Here is a 20,851-nt window from a genome sequence, read left to right as displayed (position 1 = left end):
TACGGCGCGTACTCGCAGCATTATTTGGGGTTTAAACTGCTTGCAGATCTAATTAGGCGAACAAAGAAACTCGGGTACCGATGTAATTAGATAGCTAAGCTCGCGTGTATGCTAGAGTCCGCCATTGTCCCGTGTCCTCGAAGAAAAAATATAAATAGAATTAACATTGGCGCTGAAAGTGGACAGGATCTTTAACTGTGTTTGAGCAGCGAAGAGTAGCCATAGGAAAAAAAAAACGCTTTCACGTTTTTTCCTCAAACACATATTTGTGCTCCTGTTTATTTTGAATAGAAACGTTAAAGAATCGTAAATTTATTCATTTAAATATATTTTAAATTCAATAAATTCTCGAAACAACCTGGTGGATTATTTATGAATTCCTTATCGGTATAGTATTCGGAAGTGTCTTTCCCTTTTTTAAATGCTCTGTGAGCGTGAATCTCTTGTTTTTAAGTTGCGAGAAACTGAAACCCTTTACTAAAACCCTTTACTGAAAAACTTGAGTTACTTATAACATGAAATGTTTTTGAAAGAGAAAAGTTGCAAAATATATATATCTAGCTTTGAATCATCTAACTGTTTGTCCGACTTCTCAAAGGATGTTCATCTTTCGGCAAGTCTTCGGTTGCCTGTAGTTGCCCGTAAACTAAATGAACCCATGGTGTGCGAATGGTGATTCAAGTACAGAAGGTACTTCATAACATCTTCAAAGGAATGAAGTTTTTTCTACCAACTTTTTATAAAACCTAGAAATAACACTTTTTCTTGACAATTCGGTGTAAGTATGTAAAGACTTGTTATGAAAATATAGAAGTAAACTGAAGATTTGTTTTTATTAAAGGACAAAAAGTATAAAACATGTTTTGTTACCATGGAATAAACGTAACCTAATACAAATGTAGTACTGCCAAAATTTCCAGCCAGAAGACGACGTTTATCAATGCGTCTCTATTCTACAACAATTGCAAGATCACATTACATAAATAAAAAACAATAGAAACATAAGTGCACATCTTCTACTATATATTAAAATCTGTTCGCGTCCGTCTGTCTGTCTGTCTGAAGATCGATCTTCTCGAGAACCGCTGCGAATCGAGAGTCAAACGAGATACCTATCAATTCAAAATTTTCCAAAGAAAACAATAGGACCAATTTCATAATTGTGCGACTTTAATTAGCGGAGATATTAGTTAAATCGTTAATTAACATAACGTTATTCAGGAATTTTTATTTCTTTCCTGTTGCCATTTTGCATATGCGTGAGCAAATAAAATTCTAATAATTGTTTTAAAATAGATTTTTTGGCTGCTGTCCAAATCTTAAAACAACGTTTTCATCTAGAATTTCATTTTAAATTAGTTTAAAATTGGTTGGCCTATTCGGACGTAGTCTTTATTTTATCGCCTGTCCTTTTTTTTATTTTTTACATTCAACGTTCTTAACACTTTTCAGCATATGAAAGTTGTTTCTTTAGCTATGTTTATCGATTGTAGTGTAAGTTTATCATTCACCGGCCTCATATTTTGGTACACTTAGGATGTGCGACTAATTATGTTTATTTTGTTGGACTTTTTCCCGTCACATGGATGAGTTTTCGAATTGTAACAAGTATCTTTTTCTTTCCTGTTTCTATTTTTAAAATACAGTTTATATCGTTAAAAGAACATGTTAAGTTAAGATTGTTCGGATTTCTATGTGAAACAGAGTTGAACAAAAAAGATTGTTTTTAAGGATTTTAACTAAAGCTAAATTGGAATTCGATGACTTGGTATTAAATTAATGCTTATTAGTAGTTATTTAGTCTTGGTGCTTTAGTTTCACGTAATCAACCAAAAAGTATGTGTCATTCTATGTAAAAAGCTGATTGTAGTTGTACATAAATAGTTCAGATATAGTCTATCAGATGTAATTCATTTTAACGTGAGCACAGATTATAGTTGATAATGCATATATTTTCAGCTTTTGTGCTAATTGAAAATACTCATAACTTGTATCATTGATAACTATGATTAACGTTAAAGAGATTTTTGCCGAAAATATGCTCTACTGATGTTTTGCAAACCTTGCATTACGCGTATTTATTTACTCCTTAGCGCTTTAGAAACTGATGTCAGAGTAATACAAAAACATCAATTGGACATCTCTTTCATTTTTTAAGTAGCCCGTGCAACGCCGAGCACGCAGCTAGTACAATTAATAAAACTTGCGAGTGATGTGTACACGGATATAGGGGAGGGTGGCCCAAAGCGGGTAGGTTTTCGAAGAACGCTCGAAAATTGTAGTTTTTGGATTTTTATCGTAACATTTTCGGTTTTATTTCCTAGCAGGGTTCTTGAACATAAAAAATGATTTTTGTATTATTTCAAGCCCAATATTTATTCATCATCAAACTTTACAAATGTTCCAAAAACCCGCTTTGCCCTAATAGGGAGCCCAAAGCAGGTAAGCTTAACTAATGGGGGTTTGGTACATTTTCCAATCAAATATGAAGTTATAAATGATTAAAATAACTGATTAGCTACCTGCCATTGTGTAAAAACATATAAAACAGTTGTACTTATCCAATTTAAAGTTAACACATTTGTTTATAAAACATAAAGAAAAAACTGATTAAATTAATAGACTAATTAATTGCCATCTGAAAAAATAATTTGTTAGAGTTATATTTTTGGAATAGAAAATCTAAGCCAGCACACGATTCAAGAAATTATAAATAAATATATGATTAAATCCCACATCCTTTTTGCCCCAAGGCGCGTTTTTTATTTCAATAATTATAAACTTAAATAAAAGAAAGAAATAAACGAAATGACTATCGTAGTTTGAAGTGTGACGGTGTCAGAATAACGTAATATTACTGAAAACCAATAAAATAAGCTGGTCTTCCACTAATCACAATTTACAAAACTTCTTTTTTTTAAATTTTAAGCCTGGTTGCGCCATGCGGCTCCACTGCTGCTTTGTTGGGACTGATTAAAACCCGGGCGTGTTCGTGTCAACACGACATATGTATGCATCGCCGCTTACACACCACAGGGGGAGGAGGTGGCATACGAAGGCCTACCCGCTTTGCGGCAACATCCCCTACATCCTTTCCGAACTATGACGATTTAAGAGAATGAAAATATTATCTCGTTTCTAAAATATCAAGCTTCCGTTTTACTATAAGAGTAGGTTTGTTTTTTCTTAAAGCGTTTTAAATTTTATATCTGTATGCTTTTTTACCTGGATGCCCCCCCATAAATTCTACCTTGATATTCATAATAAAATGTTACTTTTTTCAGTCTTGTGCCATTTATCATACGATGTTTTTTTAGTTTATTTTTTGACATTTATTTTTTTTCTTCTATACTTGCTGATTAAATCTTTTTAAGCTCAGACGATCGTTTGTTTATCAATATAAAATGAAATCGCATTTAGAAAAAACGCAATGGAAAAACAAGTTAAAAAAATCAAAATGACATCTAAGAAAAGAATCCGCTAGAAAATAAAGCAAAGTTTGCAGTCAGGTCTTTTTCCGTCCTTTCTTGTACATGGACGTAATTGGCTGGAGGACTTCATTTAAGGTTTTAGTAATGAGGTAATTCTCACTGCAGAAAGGACGGTCCTAATTGTGAATTTCCTCGCTTCGGGAGTAGAGGAGCATTATTAATAGTATTTAAAAGAACCCATATAAAGCTTAATAGCTAGTACGAATAAAGATACCCAATTTGTTACCCTACGTCATAAAAACAAACATTTCCCCCTTGATTACTTAATTATTTATTTTTTTATTTTTATTCATTTATTTATCTTTTATTTATTTATTTATTTTCTTTTTTGTCATTCTCAGATTAGAGCTTGTAATAAATATTTAATGTAATTGTTATATGTATTATGAACATTTACTAAAATATGCACAGTAAAAAAAAATACCATGTTTTGCGTAACATATAACACAGGCTTCATTAATGTCGTCGATGTTCCCATGCATCTGATGTACAATTTTGTCAACTGCAGTGACACACCGCACCTACAGCTGGATTCAACTCATGTGTAATATAGTCACAGAACGATACTTCTAAAGTAATTTAGGTACAAAACTTACAAAATTACACAGAAGTAAGAGAGAAAATTTATCAAAGAAGGCTGCCCCCCCCTTTTTTTTTGGCTTGAGGCAGACAGTGTGTTTTTAATCTTTTTTTTTCCTTTTTTCCAAATTTTAACTGTCATTTTCGTTATTTTTCATTATGTTTTATTTTTGGCTACTGTAAAAAAAAAAAAAAAAGATTTTTTTTTGCAGTCGAAAGAAAAAACTGAATTTTAACTTTAAATTATTTAATTTGATATCCGTTTTATTGCGTTATTTTTTTCCCAAAACGATTACATTTCTCTTAATCAGAGAATGTATTGATTTCGTTTGCACTGCATAAAATGTGTCCTTACTTTTTTGGCTGTTTTTTTTTTTTTTTGAGTCTGAAATTTTTTATTTTGGAAAAAGAGTTTACTTTTGTAATTTTTGATATTTTTCTCTTTTAAAACTGTATGTTTTATTGTATGACAAAACTGCTAAATTTTAATGTTCGTAGTAGAAGTTTTATTAAAGCTTAGAATTTACTAAAATTGCCTAACAAAATGAGGAAAGGAAAAAATAAATTATATAATATCAAATATATCTGTTTTACAAAACAGTAGAATATTTAAAAAACACAATTCTTGAGGCACAAATATATGTTTTTAATTATAAGCAATATTATATCGAATTGAGAGAAGATTGATATGACTCTAGAAAATTGGTAGTGGTATCAGAGATAGTAGGCTCGTTAATTTTTTGAAAGATTTTCTTGCATGATTTTTGAAATTACATTCAAAGGACCCTGTTTAGCGCTAAAAAGGGAACAATAAAATCAGTTAAAGGTTTTATAGTGATCAGCCTTTCAACTCACTATATACGTTTTTATTTCCTTCCCAGTTCATTTTTTTTTCTTTTTTCCTTTCCTCCATTTAGAAAAAAAAAAAAAAAAAAAACTTTCTGGATCTTGAAAGAGCTATCATACGTTGTATATTTAAAAGAAAACATTGGTTTAAGTTGAATATAATTCCTAGAACTGCCTTTTTGTGATTAAACTTCAATGTATGCATCTTTTTATTTTTTTTTATTACTATTTCACTTTATAGTGTGTATCAACGTCCCCTATCGTACACATATTTCGTTTTCAGTTTTCTTGCTCTTATATACATTTTTGTTTCATGGCTATTTTTTTTTAACTTTCAGAGCGATCGTATCAACTTTCTATGTTATTGCATTGTATCCTCCCTATCGATGTATGTTAATGACGCTTTATTTCTTTTCTGAAACATATTACGACATTTTAATGAGCAGAAAGTTTAAAGCTGAATATTCTGCTATAATGAAACCTTTTTCCGCTAATGATGTAACATAAAAAGCTCTATTCCTCGAGGTTTCTCCCGCACAAAAGTCACTCCATGTTATTTAAAACTTGAAACATGAATAAGCATTTTTTGCCTCACTGGTAGTGGGTTCAGAAGAAAAATGAAGCGTTTGTTGTGTTTAATTTAGAACATAAATATATTTTTTAAAATAGTCGTATTGCATGTATATGAAAAATAAATGCTTTCAAGATTCAAAAAAAGAAAAAAAAACACAAAACCAAATTATAACATACTAAAATAAATTTTGCAACGCATTTATAGAATTAAGACTTTTAGGCATCATATAATAGTGTTAAAATAACAGTATAGGTCAATTATGACTGCGACTGTTTTTAATTAACCTTTTTTTTATCTAATTGATTTTTCTCGAATTATTATCTTTTCAGTACTTTTAGGAATATAATTCTTGCGAATTTTCTTGTATTCTGTCACAACTGTGGGAAAGCTGTATGGAAAACTTTTGTTATTTCACTTTCAAAATGAAGGAAAATATGTACTGATCAGTTATACCGCTTGAACATATAAGTCATCAGTTGTAAAGTTAAGTTCACAAATGCATATGTGTGGGATTTACTTCGGTTATTCATACAACAGATAGATGTCGATTTTCTTCTAAGACGGGAAACTGATTGTAAAGTTTTGTTTCAATTTAGAGTGATTTTGTTCTTAATATCATCAGACCTCGTGTTGATGACAGTAGGAAAAGGCTGTGGCAAGTACATAGACCCTAAAACTGATAAGTAATCGAATACATTTGAAGGATTATCTGGTGGAAAATACTTAATTACTTTGGGTTAAGTTATGGGAGCGATTAGATTTGTTTTTCATGCAAACACACAATTATTCTATTTTTACTATTATGCCTAACTAAAGCAAGTACAAATCCACAATGACATACATACATACTTTTTTTCCTTTGCTAAATTCACGACTTAATTGAATACTATGCACACTTTAAGTTCGTTGTCCGCTTTCTTTAAGGTCATTTTCTTAAGATCATTTACACAGAATGCGTCTTAAGGTTATTTTTAGGCATTGATTTTCATGTTTCAATGCAATTATTTGCTATTGTAATCTATTGTTCGTATTGATGGCAAAACCGATCTAAAAATGCATTAGCAGTCTTCGATCTTTTCAAGAAATAGTAACAGATTGCCAGAATTAATTCCAAGATAATAAAATTCTCAAAAGGGATCAAAAACATTGCTCAAGAATATTTATTGTGAACAAATATGAATTAAATTACAAAAGTTGCAATAATAGTAAGAAACATAATGTACCAATAGAAGTTAAACTTTCTACAGTTCATTTTAGTGCCAAATTTTCTGGAATTAAAAATACTGATTTCCGTAACTGAGCTACCACGGAAGTGAAAGAAATAAAAACGTAGCTCACATATGCGATTCATCGAGAAATCTAGTGACAAACATATATAACTCTGTTTTCTATTCGCTACTTTTGTGTATTGATATTCTTTTCTTTTAATTCGTGCTTTTGAAGTCAAACTTTTACATCAATGGATTGAATTTGGTAGTATCATCGAAAACGAAATGCCAGTTTAAAACAACAGTGGATACCAAACAAGTCAAACTGAAAACTCTTTAATTAAAAACTTTAATTTATTTTCAACTAATGTCGAAAATACCAGTAATACTTTACTTTAGTAAATTCCGGCATTGCGAAATTACGAAATAGCTCGAAATGCTAGAATTAGGTATTCTGATATAACGGCACTGGGATCAGTAGTTGTTCTTATTCCAAACAAAATATTTATAAGCCCTATTAATTATTATTGTTTTTTCTATGGAGATGATTAAAGATACAATTGCAGTGTAATTATGAGCAGCCTAAACTTCCAAACTATCAATATCTCATAATCTCTATGATCAGATGAATAACTTATCCTCATATATATATATATATATAATAGCCATTGATCGAGTCACCAGCGAGTTTCAACAATGAAACTCGCGCCAAGTCATGATAATTTGATTATATGTTTTGGTAATGTTTAACATTCAGGTAAAGGCTTTATCGTGAGAAGGCTGAATTCAACCTGTAACTTAACTGTTTTACTGGTAAGACTCATTCCAGGGGAATGAAGAAACGAAAATGTGGTCAACAATGAAAGCTACCTACTGGAGTTTAGGGTTAATTCACTAGAGTTAGGGTTACAATTTCAACTGTCAAAATATCACCAAACAGTCAATGACTCCATTCAAATGTAAAAGCAATTTTCACCCGTCATGCCTTTACGGGCGATTTTCTTGTATATAATAAAGTTATGCGTTTGAAACAATGAAAAACCATAAAAATCTTTTATGGAATTTAATATTGTAGTCATAATTACAAGAACAACTAATTGAAATATTTAAAAAGGCACTCGTTAGTTTTTTTGAAATCATAAATATTGTATCTTGCGCAGTGAAAAATTAAACAAACATGAAAAAAAGAGGCAGAAATTTCCAATTAGAAACAGATATAAGTTTGAAAACTTACCATTTGGCCAACTTAGAATTTTTTTTTATTAAAAAAATGTATTCATTTAGAGAGTATCGCGTAATACAAAATGTACCAAAATGAAAAATGTTTCTGGCATCTCAAGACATTTGTCTTCCACTTCCTCTAAGAGCTCAACTGCATTTTTTATTCCTCAATCAATGATAAAGTGCTGCCTTTTTATTTGCTGCAAGAACCGAAAAGAATTAGGCATATCACAGCGAGGTTGCTTACCTATTAGACACCAGAACCGCCGGCGTGTTCTTCCTTTTATCCATCCACTTAAAAGAAAATTCTGTATCTCTTTTGCTCTCACTTTTCTTTCTTTGGTATATTTATTTCATTTCATACATTCCTTTTGCGCTCTTCTTTATTTGAAAACTCGGTCAATGACAGGAACAAGAAAGAAATCAATTTTTCACGTCAGTTTGCAAAAATCTGCAGAAAACATTTTTTTAATTCTTTTAAAAGTGAAAGTAAATCGGTGTGAAACGCTATTTTTGATGCTACTAGATAAATGGAAAACGAAAAATAAGTTTTAAAAAATGAGGAGCTTTGACGTACTTTTTTTTCAGCCGTATCAGACATAATAAAAATGAACTGAATAAAAATATATTGGAGAGATATTTTAAAATATCGTTTGATAAAAATGTGCTGATTGTTGGATATATTTTGTCAATGATTAAAATTAAAAAAATAGTTTTTATAGATTTTTTTATTTTTTGATCAGATAGGGTTAACTGTATTGATTTTCTATTTATGAAAGCGATGAGAACAGCTGGAAGCTTAGCAAGGAAATTCATTAAAAGCTTTACGAGCATAGTTTTTTTTTTTTTTTTAATTTGTTATTATTTTTTTAAAAAATCCCACTTTTTTTAATGTAAAAAATAAAAATTTTGTAAAAACAAAACGGAACACCTATTAAACTATTAAATTTTAAAATAATACTGTATAAGGCTATTGTGGAAAAAAAACTTGCAAAAATTCAAATTTCAGGATTTCTTTTTTTGTTTTTAGCAAATTCTAGAAATAATTTTCGAATTTTATGTCACAAATTTTATGGAATAAACCATATCCTTTGTTTATTCCAATAAGAGGATATTAGAGAAATTTAAAAATAACCAAGCATTATGCCAATTTATTCGTAAGTAAAATATAAAGAAAATAAAAAAAATAATATGTGAAAACAATTGACAAAATCAAAATTACACTTCTAGTAGGTTGTTCATGCGAATCATACTGTAAGCTATACTTTGCCGAAAAATAAAGAAAAACCGAGCAAGAATTACGGCTTTTGCAAATATCTTTTAAGACCTATTGTAATTTGAGGTTAGAAAATCGAACTAAGGTGAAAAGTTAATTCAAGGCTTTAGTGTTTTACTCCAAAAAAGAGGAAATGAATTTTAAAATAATTTTGTAATCGGGATAGGCTTAGAAAAACATAAAAATAGGGTAAACTCTTGATCATTTGCTCAATTTATTGAGTCGAAATATTCTCAATTGCCAATACCATTGCTTTAGCCGTTGCAGTAGGGGTGGGGGGTGCTACAAGTTGTAATTACATTAAAAATTTATATCAAATCTGGTATAAATATATTTTTTAAATATTTTCATTTCTTTGTTTATTTTTCATTATGTTTTTCCGCTCGCTTTAAAAAGGAACTTAAGCCTAAACATGGCAACTCGTTTTACAGTCTGCTTCACTCTGCTGGAACACCTTTAGAAGATCTTAGATTCTCTACGGATTTGGATCTTGGAAGTTGAAAATTTGCATAGGTTAGTTTCAAAGGCATCTCTACCCCTTTATAAAGATTCATACGAATCGAAGATGCTCAGGTAGAGAGCACTAGGTCACTTGGCATAAAATGACTCTTTGCTAAATTTTAAACAGTAGGGGAGTGTGGAGAAAAATCGAATAGTGGGTTAAAGGGAAATGATAAAACGTTTGCTCTTTTTTTAATCGCCGCATATCTGGTAATATCTTTTGTATACATATTAATTCCATTCCTGTCAATAGTTTTCACCTCTGTAGATCAAAAAAATATGATGACACAGGAAATTTTCAAAACGTTAATACTCATATTGTAGTATTTTGGTGTACAATTGTTTTTCTTACTATAAAATTGTAAAGTTCTCGTTATTAATATTTACACTTCATTTGGAACTGCTAATGTTCGACGTATACTAGTAATTTAGTCAATATTAAGCTTTTTTCTTATTACTTTAAATACTTTGTACAATTAGTCAAGTGCATGCGGGGCAAAGTGGAGAGCGAAAAGTAAATGGTTCATTTCGTTTTCAGATTCAGTTGTATTTGAAATCACTTTCGTATTCATTTATTGATTATATATTTTACATTACTTCATTTAATAATTCACTATTAATTCATTCATTTACTTATTTTCTTATTCATTCATTATTTTATTAACTCTTCCATTTTTTCTGTTATATTCATTAATATTTTAGTGATGTGTTTATTGGTCCACTTTTTATTCATTTATTGTTTTACTAAGGTTTTCAGTTAGTTAATTGAAAATATTTTTATCAATCAAATAAAGACTATTTCCTTAGCAAAATATTTAATGTTGTACTTAACTTCATGAAAACAAGTGAAAAATCTCCTCTCGTTTTTGAGGTACAATATTACTGCCCAAACACTAAACAAAAAAGTCAGTGCAAGGATTATCAAATAAATCATTTTTCTTTATTGCTCCACTGTAACTTTCAAACCAAACTTTATCTTTCATTCATGTTGAAAAAGGTAAGTTATCTTAACTATTACATTTTGCACAACATTCGCCTAGTAATTGATAGCTTTTTAACAATTTATAAAATGCTATTAACGTTACAAAACGTATCAGTCTTTTTAACAGTAAAATGCCTAAATGAAAGAAATGTAGAACTGTTACTTAACATTTAAAAAATATATTGAACATATCATTTTAGGGTTTATTGTAACTTCGAAGCACGCAAATGCAAGAAATTAATATTTCAATTATTGAATCATAATTATGTACCTCAGAGCCAGACTAACGTTAGTCCAAAAATTGCTATTTTCTGTTTATTAGTGCATTGTAAATAGAATCATACATGCAGTCAGAGTACATAGTCATTCGCACGTTACTGTAAATAAGCTGATGTGTGCATCACATTTTATTCCAATGTAATGAAAATAGTGCCTCGAAGTTAGCAAAGAAACCCTTTAAATAGTTTCACGACAAGTTTATTGCTAACCAAAGCAAAGAAAATGTTTTATACAGATAAATTTTTCCAATATTAGCAATTTTAATGTTATTCAATGGTTTACTCTCTAAATATGGTCAAATTGAAACCAGATTTTGAAAAAGGAGAAAAAAAAAAAAAAACCCACCAAATTTGTCACCAAGCAGGATACAAAACTTGGCGACGAAATGCTTGGTAAAATATCGCCAAGTGTTTGCCAAATTATAACACCACTTGAGTTTGCATTGAAATTGACAATGATTTTTCCTCAAAAAAGTGTAAAAGACCCTCTTTGGAACATCCGAACGCAATCAAAAGGGAAGGTGCACAACTAGACCCCTCACAGTGGTTCAAGGGCGGAAAAAATAGCCATTTTTAAGTTTCAAGGTAAAAAATATTTCATGCCATAATTACTTAGCCCTTGAGTTGTAGTAACTTACTCCACAATAATTTTTTGAAAAAAAATCGTTTTTACAAAAAAAAAAAAAAAAAAGCCGAGATTGTTGAACAGTTATGTTTTTACTTTTTTCGGACGTACGACTTATGATTCAGTTTTAATTCATTCGTTCAATATGGAGGACTTAAATTTAATAAAATTCATTTCTGATTGGTTTTTCACACTTATAGGATGCATATTACATCATAGTTAAAAATTAAAAAATCATCAACATTGAAAATTATTTAAAATTAAAAACATTATTTTCTTAAAAATATAATGAAAAGTATTGTGGAATATACTTTTATCGGCGGCTTCCGGTGGGCTAAAATTTACATATATCAATAGTTTAATCCCTCCTGTACATAAACAACAACATTTTAGCTGCGACCACCTGCCACATCAGTCGCGGCAGATGTTCTTGTTTGATCTTCGCTATTTACGAATACCAATTTAGTAAGTTAGAAAATAACTCGCAACGGTACAACGGGGGTAAATTACTTTTTTATCAAAGAAATTGGTCATCAAATTTGACATGCTCCAGACTAACGTATGTCACAGTTTCACTACTTTGCAGGAGAGCCTAAAAACGTTTGTTTACTCACGAACGTTTGTTTACGAAAGTTGGGGCTTTTGAAACATTCATCAATAAATACAGAGGATTTTTTTAAAAACAAATTTACGTTGTTATGGCTTAATGCGGCGCATTATTCTACATGCAATGCAGTAGTAACATGAAAATAACATGTTTTGGAACCATTTGGCTTTAAAGAAGATACATATGAGAAAGAAATTTTTAAAACTCATATAGAATTCTATATAAAAGTTAAATAACCATTCTGTTCATAAAACAATGAAATTAGAAAATCATTAAACGTTTGAAGTTTCTGATTTTTTTTCGAAATCATTCTAGTATAAAGCTGTTCTCAGTTTGTCAACATTGCCAGAAAATACTGTTCGAATGTATCAATTGCAATAAATAAATAAACCTTGCTTGTGTCATACGACTGATTTAATTTATATTTTTCACTTAAAACAGAAATGAATTTTAACTACAGAGAAAACCCGATTTCACGTTTCTCAGAGGCCTGAATCAAACATAAAATACATAAAATGTGGGAAAACGTCAATTCAAATCCAAAAACATAAAATAATGGAAAACGTAAGATACGAGAAATGTATAAAAAGCAAAAATCAGATAAGGAAACAAAAACAGTAATAGCAGTTGCTACGATGACGCTTATAAAATGTAAACATGCGATATTTTACGAAAAGAACATTTTTGTACACACCAGTTTAGATCAATCTAACACATTAAGTAACTAATCCCGGCGTTTAGGTTGAAAATAGTCAGTAATAATGAATTTTTGAATCCAAAGTAAATACAGCATCTTCCAGAATTGGAACACTTTGCAAAGTTTTCTCCTGGTCTTTATGATAAAGAAAATAATCTTTCGCTATTATAAAGCTCTTAAATGCAGTATTGAAAGAAGAGACAAAATGTGTTTCCTCTTCTTCTTGTTCATCTTTAGTCCATAAGATCAGCTGCGCATGAAGCAGAAACGTTTCTGTTTCCATGGATTAACTTTCAACAGAGTGGATTATGTTTAAAAATGCACAGAGGGAAACACTTTTCTTAATTTTAAAACATTTTTTCTCATTTTTTTAACTGGGGAGGGAAAACGTAAAATGCGGGAAATTTATAAATAACAAACTTTTCACCCGGGTTAAATTAATATTATTAGTGTACAGAAAAACTGGGACCTGATGATAAAAAACGTAAAATGTGGGGAAAACGTAGATTCGAAAGACGTAAAATCGGGGTTTCGCAGTGAATACGATCAGCAAGCATGAAGCTAAATATTACCATGCAACAATTTTAACAATTTTCCAAAGCATTTTTTGAGAATATTCAAAGTTATTGAATTTTTTCCGCTTTTTTTGTCGTTTTGAACCACTGTGCTCCGCCCCGCTAGGAGTCTATTTACAAATTTCAACTTTCTAGGACATACTGTTTTTGAGTTATGCGAAATACATACGCACATACACACATACATACGTACATACGTACGTCACTCGAAAACTCGTTGTAATTAAATCAGGATCCTCAAAATGGATATTTCAGGTGTCTATACGTTCTCAGGCAAATATCCACGTGTGATCGGTATGAAAAAAAAACCTCAATATTCATTCGAGGGCGAGCAAAATGGAAATTATTTCCGATTTTTGAGTGAATTCTTTTTCATGAATACAATACTTCCTTTACTACGCTACAGGAAGCAAACAAAATCATTAGTAATTAGTTTCCCGTGTTAAAAATGCTAATGTCACTTCCTTTGCATGCGCCAAAAAAACGTATTCCGTCTACTCTGTGAAGTAGCGACTATGTGACTTACGTTAGTCTGCCTCTGAGGTACAAAATTTAGGCTCTACACAAAGATAAATATTAACTACGTTTTGACAGTTTGTCAGCTCAATAACAAAACTAAAACGCATTTTGCAAAACACATTTTAACATTTGGCACTCATGATCATAAAATAATTAAAACGCGTAAAAATATACTTCACGGTGTTTCACAGCACGAGTTTTCAGAAAGTTCCTTTCACAATGAATGTGCAGCTAATGAAGCAGAGCAATTTTATTGATAAGGAAGTTTATAATGCGATTTCCTCCTTCCGAAACCACCGATTCACAACTTCATCCAAGCCATAAATCCTCTAACATAAAACTCAGGAAATGTTGATTCAAAAGTCAAACAAGGTACTGCAGAATAAATTTCCTGTCGAAAGTGGTTGAAAAATCAATATATCTCTCCAGAGGGCAAATAAAAAGGACAAAAAGATCAAAATACCTTCAGCACTTAGAGCATTCTTCTTTGTATTTGTTAAAAGAAAGAATGTGGCATAAGTGAGCAAGCATTTTTTTTTCTCGTTTATTTTTATTTTCAGAACCCAAGCTCTTGAATTCTTGCGGAAAAGCCAGAATAAATGATGAAATATCTGGCCGGCAATGTCTTCCTGTCCGGTATAAATCACAAAAGTCGAGACAACCAGATTTATGCCTTAGAGCTATCTCTATCTCAAGCATTTTTCTGACCAGATAGCCACCGTAATTTGTTATCCTCTCTTGGTCCTAGCAACTGTGAAAGTGTTGCTAATAACTCGATTAATCTTAAGGGCTTTTCTACTTTGTTTCCCAGTTTTCCATTCTTTACGTTCTGCGAAACAATACATCTTCGAGTTTAGACAGCTTTTTCCTAATTGAAACCCTTCAGGTACAAATAGTTATATCATAATTAAAACGGTTAATAAGATTGAGTAATTGAATGTGCAACGTATTTTGAAAACCTATATGCATTAACAATACATTATACGATATTTTAAACTGTAGAAAAAAGGTTCTTATATTTCTACTTATCTCATGAATCAAGTAACTTCTACACATTCAAGGAAAATTCATTGTATTAACAACAGCAGTAGTCATGCTTAAAATATTCCTCGATGCTGAGAAAGTGAAATGTTGTTTATATTTAACAATGAACTGATGATGGTGAGGTATTAATTAAAATAATCTATTAATTATCTAATGATATAAATTCGAGACAGCCAGATTTATGCCTTAGAGCTATCTCTATTTCAAGCATTTTTCTGACCAGATCGCCACCGTAGGTTGTTATCATGTCTTGGTCCTAGCAACTGTGAAAATGTTACTAATAACTCTATTAATCTTTAGGGCGTTTCTATTTTGCTTCCCAGATTTCCATTCTTTACGCTCTGCGAAGCGATACATCCTCAAGTTTAGATAACGTTTTCCTACATGAAACCCTTCGGGTACAAATAATTATATCATAATTAAAACCGTTAGTAAAATTGAGTAATTGAATATGCAGTTTATTTTGAAAACCTATATGCATTAACAAATACATAATACGATATTTTAAACTGTAGAATAAAAAAGATTCCTGTACTCCTGCCATGAATCAAGTAACTATTATGCATTCAAGGAAAACTCATCGTATTAATAACAGCAATAGTCATGCTTTTAAAATATATCTCGATGCTAAGAAAGTTAAATGTAGTTTATATTTCTTAATTAACTGACGACGGCGAGATACTGATTAAAGTAATCTATTAGCTATGTTATGATATACGCGGCGTTTAATAATTAACAACATAAAACGATAATTTGAAAGATGCGTAACATTTCAAAACCACAAAAAAAGAGTTAGTGCCAAATTAACTATTTTTGACCGCAGACTTTCTTGCAATTTACAGTAGTTGATGAGCTTTTTCTCAGCAGTTGAAGAATTACTCATGAAAAAAAAAAAGAAAAGCTAAGTATATTTTTTTAACTTTATTATAAAAAAAATGGGTATGATATACGAGTAAACATATGTTTCTTTTCAGACAACAAATTATACTTTTTTTTAATAAATAAAACACAAAAATTAAACAGGATTCTAAACTTTGTCCTGTAAGTTTGATAACTCCAGTCCAAAGATTTGGCAATTGAGCATGTCCCGTATTAAAAGCACAATTCAAGCAAATTAGAATTGAAAGTCGCAAAGCTTTTGGAGTTAAAAATAATTAATATTTGTTACTTAGATCTTTTGTCTCTACATGTAAAGGGTAAAAGCATTAAATAGAGGTATTTTTTTGTCACTGAGACAACTAATATGATCAAGAAAAAAAATAACAATATAGAGCGTAAATTCATTTCCGGGTTCAGGGATCAGGACTATTTGAGTTTAATCGTTTGAACAAAATTTTAGTATTTTATTTTAATTGTCAAAAAAATCTGGAAATGGTTTAACTATACAGCATTTCTCTCATTATTGGGCACTACAAAAACAACAATAGAAAAACAGTTCACATTTCGTAAATCATTGTTTTGCACTAAAGGAATGTTTTTTTTTTATTTTTAAATACCAGTCCAGTTTAATATATCGGATTTCAGGCATTTTCGAACCCGAACCCACTGTTCATACCCTGATTATTTGAAAAGGACCCTGCGCAACAAACACACCCAACAATGTTTTAATCTTCACTTTCACTACTTCATTCAATATTTTATGAAGGAAAAAAATGTAAAAAAGAAACTTGTTTAGCCCAATGTTGCGTAGTTTGCACAATCTTTTTCCCTACTCCATATTATGCGCTTCTCCAATCTGATTTTCATTCGCAATCACCAATTGTACTGAATACTGGAAAAAAAGCATAAAGTTTTTATTTTGAAAGGATAAAAACGATGCATTGACATTGCTGCAGCGCTGTAAATAAAAAAAAATAAAAAAAAACATCGCAAGAGAACACACATAACCTTCACAACTTCAACTCAGACCACCTATGTGGTAATAAAGCATTAACTTTTAACCACATGTTTCCGGTCTTCCCCGTAGATGTTAAATGCATTTATATATTTAAAAAAAAAATGAAATGTAAAAAAAAAACAAAAACATATATACCCCATAATTGGAAGTACCGCACCAGATTGGGTGTTTTTACCCTACGGTAATTTATAAAACGAGCTTTTTAGTTTATTTTTTTGTTTGTTTGTTTTCTAATTCGTAAGCACAAAATCTTCTGCCGTAATTAATGTTAAATATATTTATCAAATAAATTTAGAAAAAAAAATATTTTAATTTTAACAATTATCATTGACGTAAAAGCATTCAGAAGCAAAATGTCACTTAAATCTAGACTGCCGATGAAAAGTAATACATTATATTTTTGACATACCTGTTATAATTTTGAAAATAAAGCTACTCTCTTTTTTCGTCTTTCTGCATACTTTTTGGTCTTTGGAGGACATGGTTCAGGTTTAAACGTACCGAGTAAAATAATCTTTTTCTTAAGTCTTAAGTTTAAAACATTAAAAGAGAACAGAATCCACCCTTTTGTTGTAGTTCAAGTCGCTCTTAACGACCGATTTTCTAACCTCTGACTGAATAAGTAATGATTTAAAGAGGGAGGAATTTTTAGGTTATATATATTTAGTAGTGGAAGGATCCACTTGGGTTGTGGGATTTTGGTGTTATGCGTTTTTCTTTATTTCGTCTTTGCATTTTTGTAAATAAATTAGATTTTTCTTTACTCTACGAATGCTTTAATAAATAATTGCTTATGTGAATTGCTATTTGTCTAAAATATTTGGCTAGGACCATTTCAAAAGCTACGTGTACATAAAAAACACTTTATTTAAAATAAAGAGGCTTGTTTTTTGGGAACGTGTCATGTATCCGTCCATTAGAATCATTTACTAGTTTACAAAAGACATTTAAGAAACTTTTTTCTGGAAAAATTTTATTTATTTACTTATTTATTTATTTGTTTATTTATTTATTTTTTGCACAGATTAGTATGAAAAACATTTTTTTAATATTATATTTTTTAACAATTAAAATTGTATACATGTTTCTTTTTCTTATTTCCTTTCATCCGCCCCTTTTTTTTCGCACATAATTTCAATTTTTTGATTAATTTCTCTCCTATTGACGCACCTCAGCTAAGACGCCAAGCATGTAGTTTTATTCACAACGTTACTTTTGAAGTTGCACTTGGATTATGTGTGGTAGTCGTTGTCACTGGAACACATAAAGGATTGTGCTAGATCAAATGAGTACAAAAGCGTAATATATTCGAAAATGTTGATATTGTACTTGTCTATAAATATGGTATCAATAAAAACATCACATTATATTCCAATTTCTTTCTTTACCTTATTAATAGTCTATTTTATAGTTTGAAGCATTTCGAAAACAATTTGACGAAAATGTGTTTAAATAATTAACATCTTGTCCGAGAAGTATAACTCAAGTTTATGATATTATTTTATGCACAAGCATAAAATAACATTCACGGTGAAGATAAGAATGGAGGGATTTTTCGATTTCATTTGTGTATAATATTAAACAGCCCGTACAGCACTAAATTTAATTATTAAAAAAAAAAAAAAACACCATGAGTTAAACTTGTTTAAAAAAACATAAACTAAGGCGTCACACAATTGCACTTTTTAAGTTATGAACTATGCTTAAGGTTGAGAAACATAGATAAAAATGTTAATACGAAATTCAGTTTCCATTTCCTCTAATTATTTCAAACACCCTCTTTCCCATCGCACGTATTAAGTTTTGTTTCACTTATGGGGAGAGTTCGTAGTGGTTTAAGATCCTGGTTCGCTGCTTTAAGATCCTGGTTCGAATATTTGCGTCTATTTTAATTTAATTTTCATGCTAGACGTTTCCCAGCATCCTTCATTGGATTTAAGTCTGGAAAAGGCCACGCCTAGAGCATAACATTGATATTATTCTTGTTGAACCACATTGTTGTTGAGTCAGACACATGAGAAGGCGGTTTGTCTTAAAAAAAAAAGATCAACTGTACGCCTATTTTGTTTTGATTCAATCGGTTGCTGAAAATCAATCGGTTGCAATTGAAATGTAATCACATCCTTGTGATTGTGTGACACCCCTAGTTTAGGTTTTTTAGCTAATTTCGCACACATAGCTCATGATAATAGCACATTGATAATAGCACATGATGTTTTTCTTTTAATTTGAATGCTTGTGATTGTGTGACACCCTAGTTTATGTTTTTTTTTTTTAAACTAAACTCAACACACGATGTTTTTCTTTTAATTTGAAATTTACACTAAAAAGTGTTTGTACACGTACATGCATACAGATACTTCTGCAAATATATTTCCCAATAGTTGCAGTCAAATCATTTTTAACAGCTATATAAAATTCGTAATTCAATCATAATTTAGATTTCTGGAAAAATCTAACATTTTTTTTAAATTTGTTTTGATCCCAGAAGAAAGTTAAAAGGAAAAAATAACACTTCGGCGGGAAATGAGAAAAAAAGAGGAATTTTCTTTTAGAAAATCGAGAGTTTTTCTAGAGGCACTAAAAGTAGTTTTCGGTCCGAAAACAGCTCAAAATTTACTAATATTTCTTTTTCAGAAGAATTAAAAGTAATTACTTATTAATTCCATGTAGAGAAGGGCTTTTACACTTTCAAATGAGTTAGGTGCTACAAAAACGCTACCTATTTTCTCGGAGTTGCTAAACTAATCAAAAAAGAAGGTTTTATGGGTTTGTACTTTTTGTACTTTTTCATCATAGCTATTTATTCATAATGTTCAAATAAACCCAAAATTATTTATAAATATATCCTAGTTAAAAAAAAATAAAACTCAGTTATTGTACGGCTATATTCACCTGATTTTCGTATTGGACTGACATATTTTTTGCTTAGTTTAGAGACCTTTACTTAACAGAATAATGTAAAGTGTTAGTAATTTCAGTTCACATTGTTAGTTGCATATTAACTACAAAATCACTTAATTTTGTATTGGTATACATATTTTATCTTCCAAAACCAAGTCACACAACCTATGAACATTTACTCCTTATTACGATACGCCAGGTGTCCACTTGATTTTTTACAGCCTTTCAGTAATTAAAATAAAGTGAGTGCGGTGGAAATTAATCAGTGGTTAGTTTAATCAGGCGCTTTAATGAATCAAATTCTCAAGAACAGAACGAAATGCAGCTTAAACATTTAAAAACGGCCTGGTATTTGAATCCTTCCACGCATCTTAAATACGAGGCTTTGTCACCAGAGCTTTAGCATTGTAGCAACAAGGTGCAAATTCTGGGGACTATAGGAATTTTTTTGACACAGAGCAAAGAGTCAAAATGCTTTACCTATTTTGATTAATCAACTGCTGAAGCATTCATCGAAGCAAATTGCTTTTTCATGCTGTTTAACGATTAAATTCCACAAATAATCAAAGAAGGAATATTTTGAGCTAACGGCATACTTTTAATGACATTTTATATTGTTTGACTAAAAATTTTTAAAATATTCTTAAATTGTATGTCAAATTCCCCATTAAAAAATAATTTCAACTTTTTGCTTTATCGAATCAGCCATTTTATTTTAAAACAAACATAACTCAAATAAGCGGTGTTCACTATATACAATAGATAAATTTTCTACCTGAGAATTAGCCTTAGAACTTTTTCTCCCCACATTCGAACTAACACATTTTTATACCATTTATGCTACTTCTTTTATTGTATGCAGCATGCTCTTGGTCTTAGAAACAAGCAAATGTAATTTAAAGCGAAAATACCTGTTTGTTCTATTGTTAGTAGTACTAATCAGTTTAGTATCAAATTTGCGATAAGGATATCTGTTAAATAGATAACACAGTGCTGAAATGGCTAAGTACAATTGATATTTACGTAT

The sequence above is a fragment of the Uloborus diversus genome, chromosome 2 (assembly GCF_026930045.1).
Source record: "Uloborus diversus isolate 005 chromosome 2, Udiv.v.3.1, whole genome shotgun sequence".
NCBI lineage: Eukaryota > Metazoa > Arthropoda > Arachnida > Araneae > Uloboridae > Uloborus > Uloborus diversus.
Note: the sequence above shows the minus strand (reverse complement) of the source record.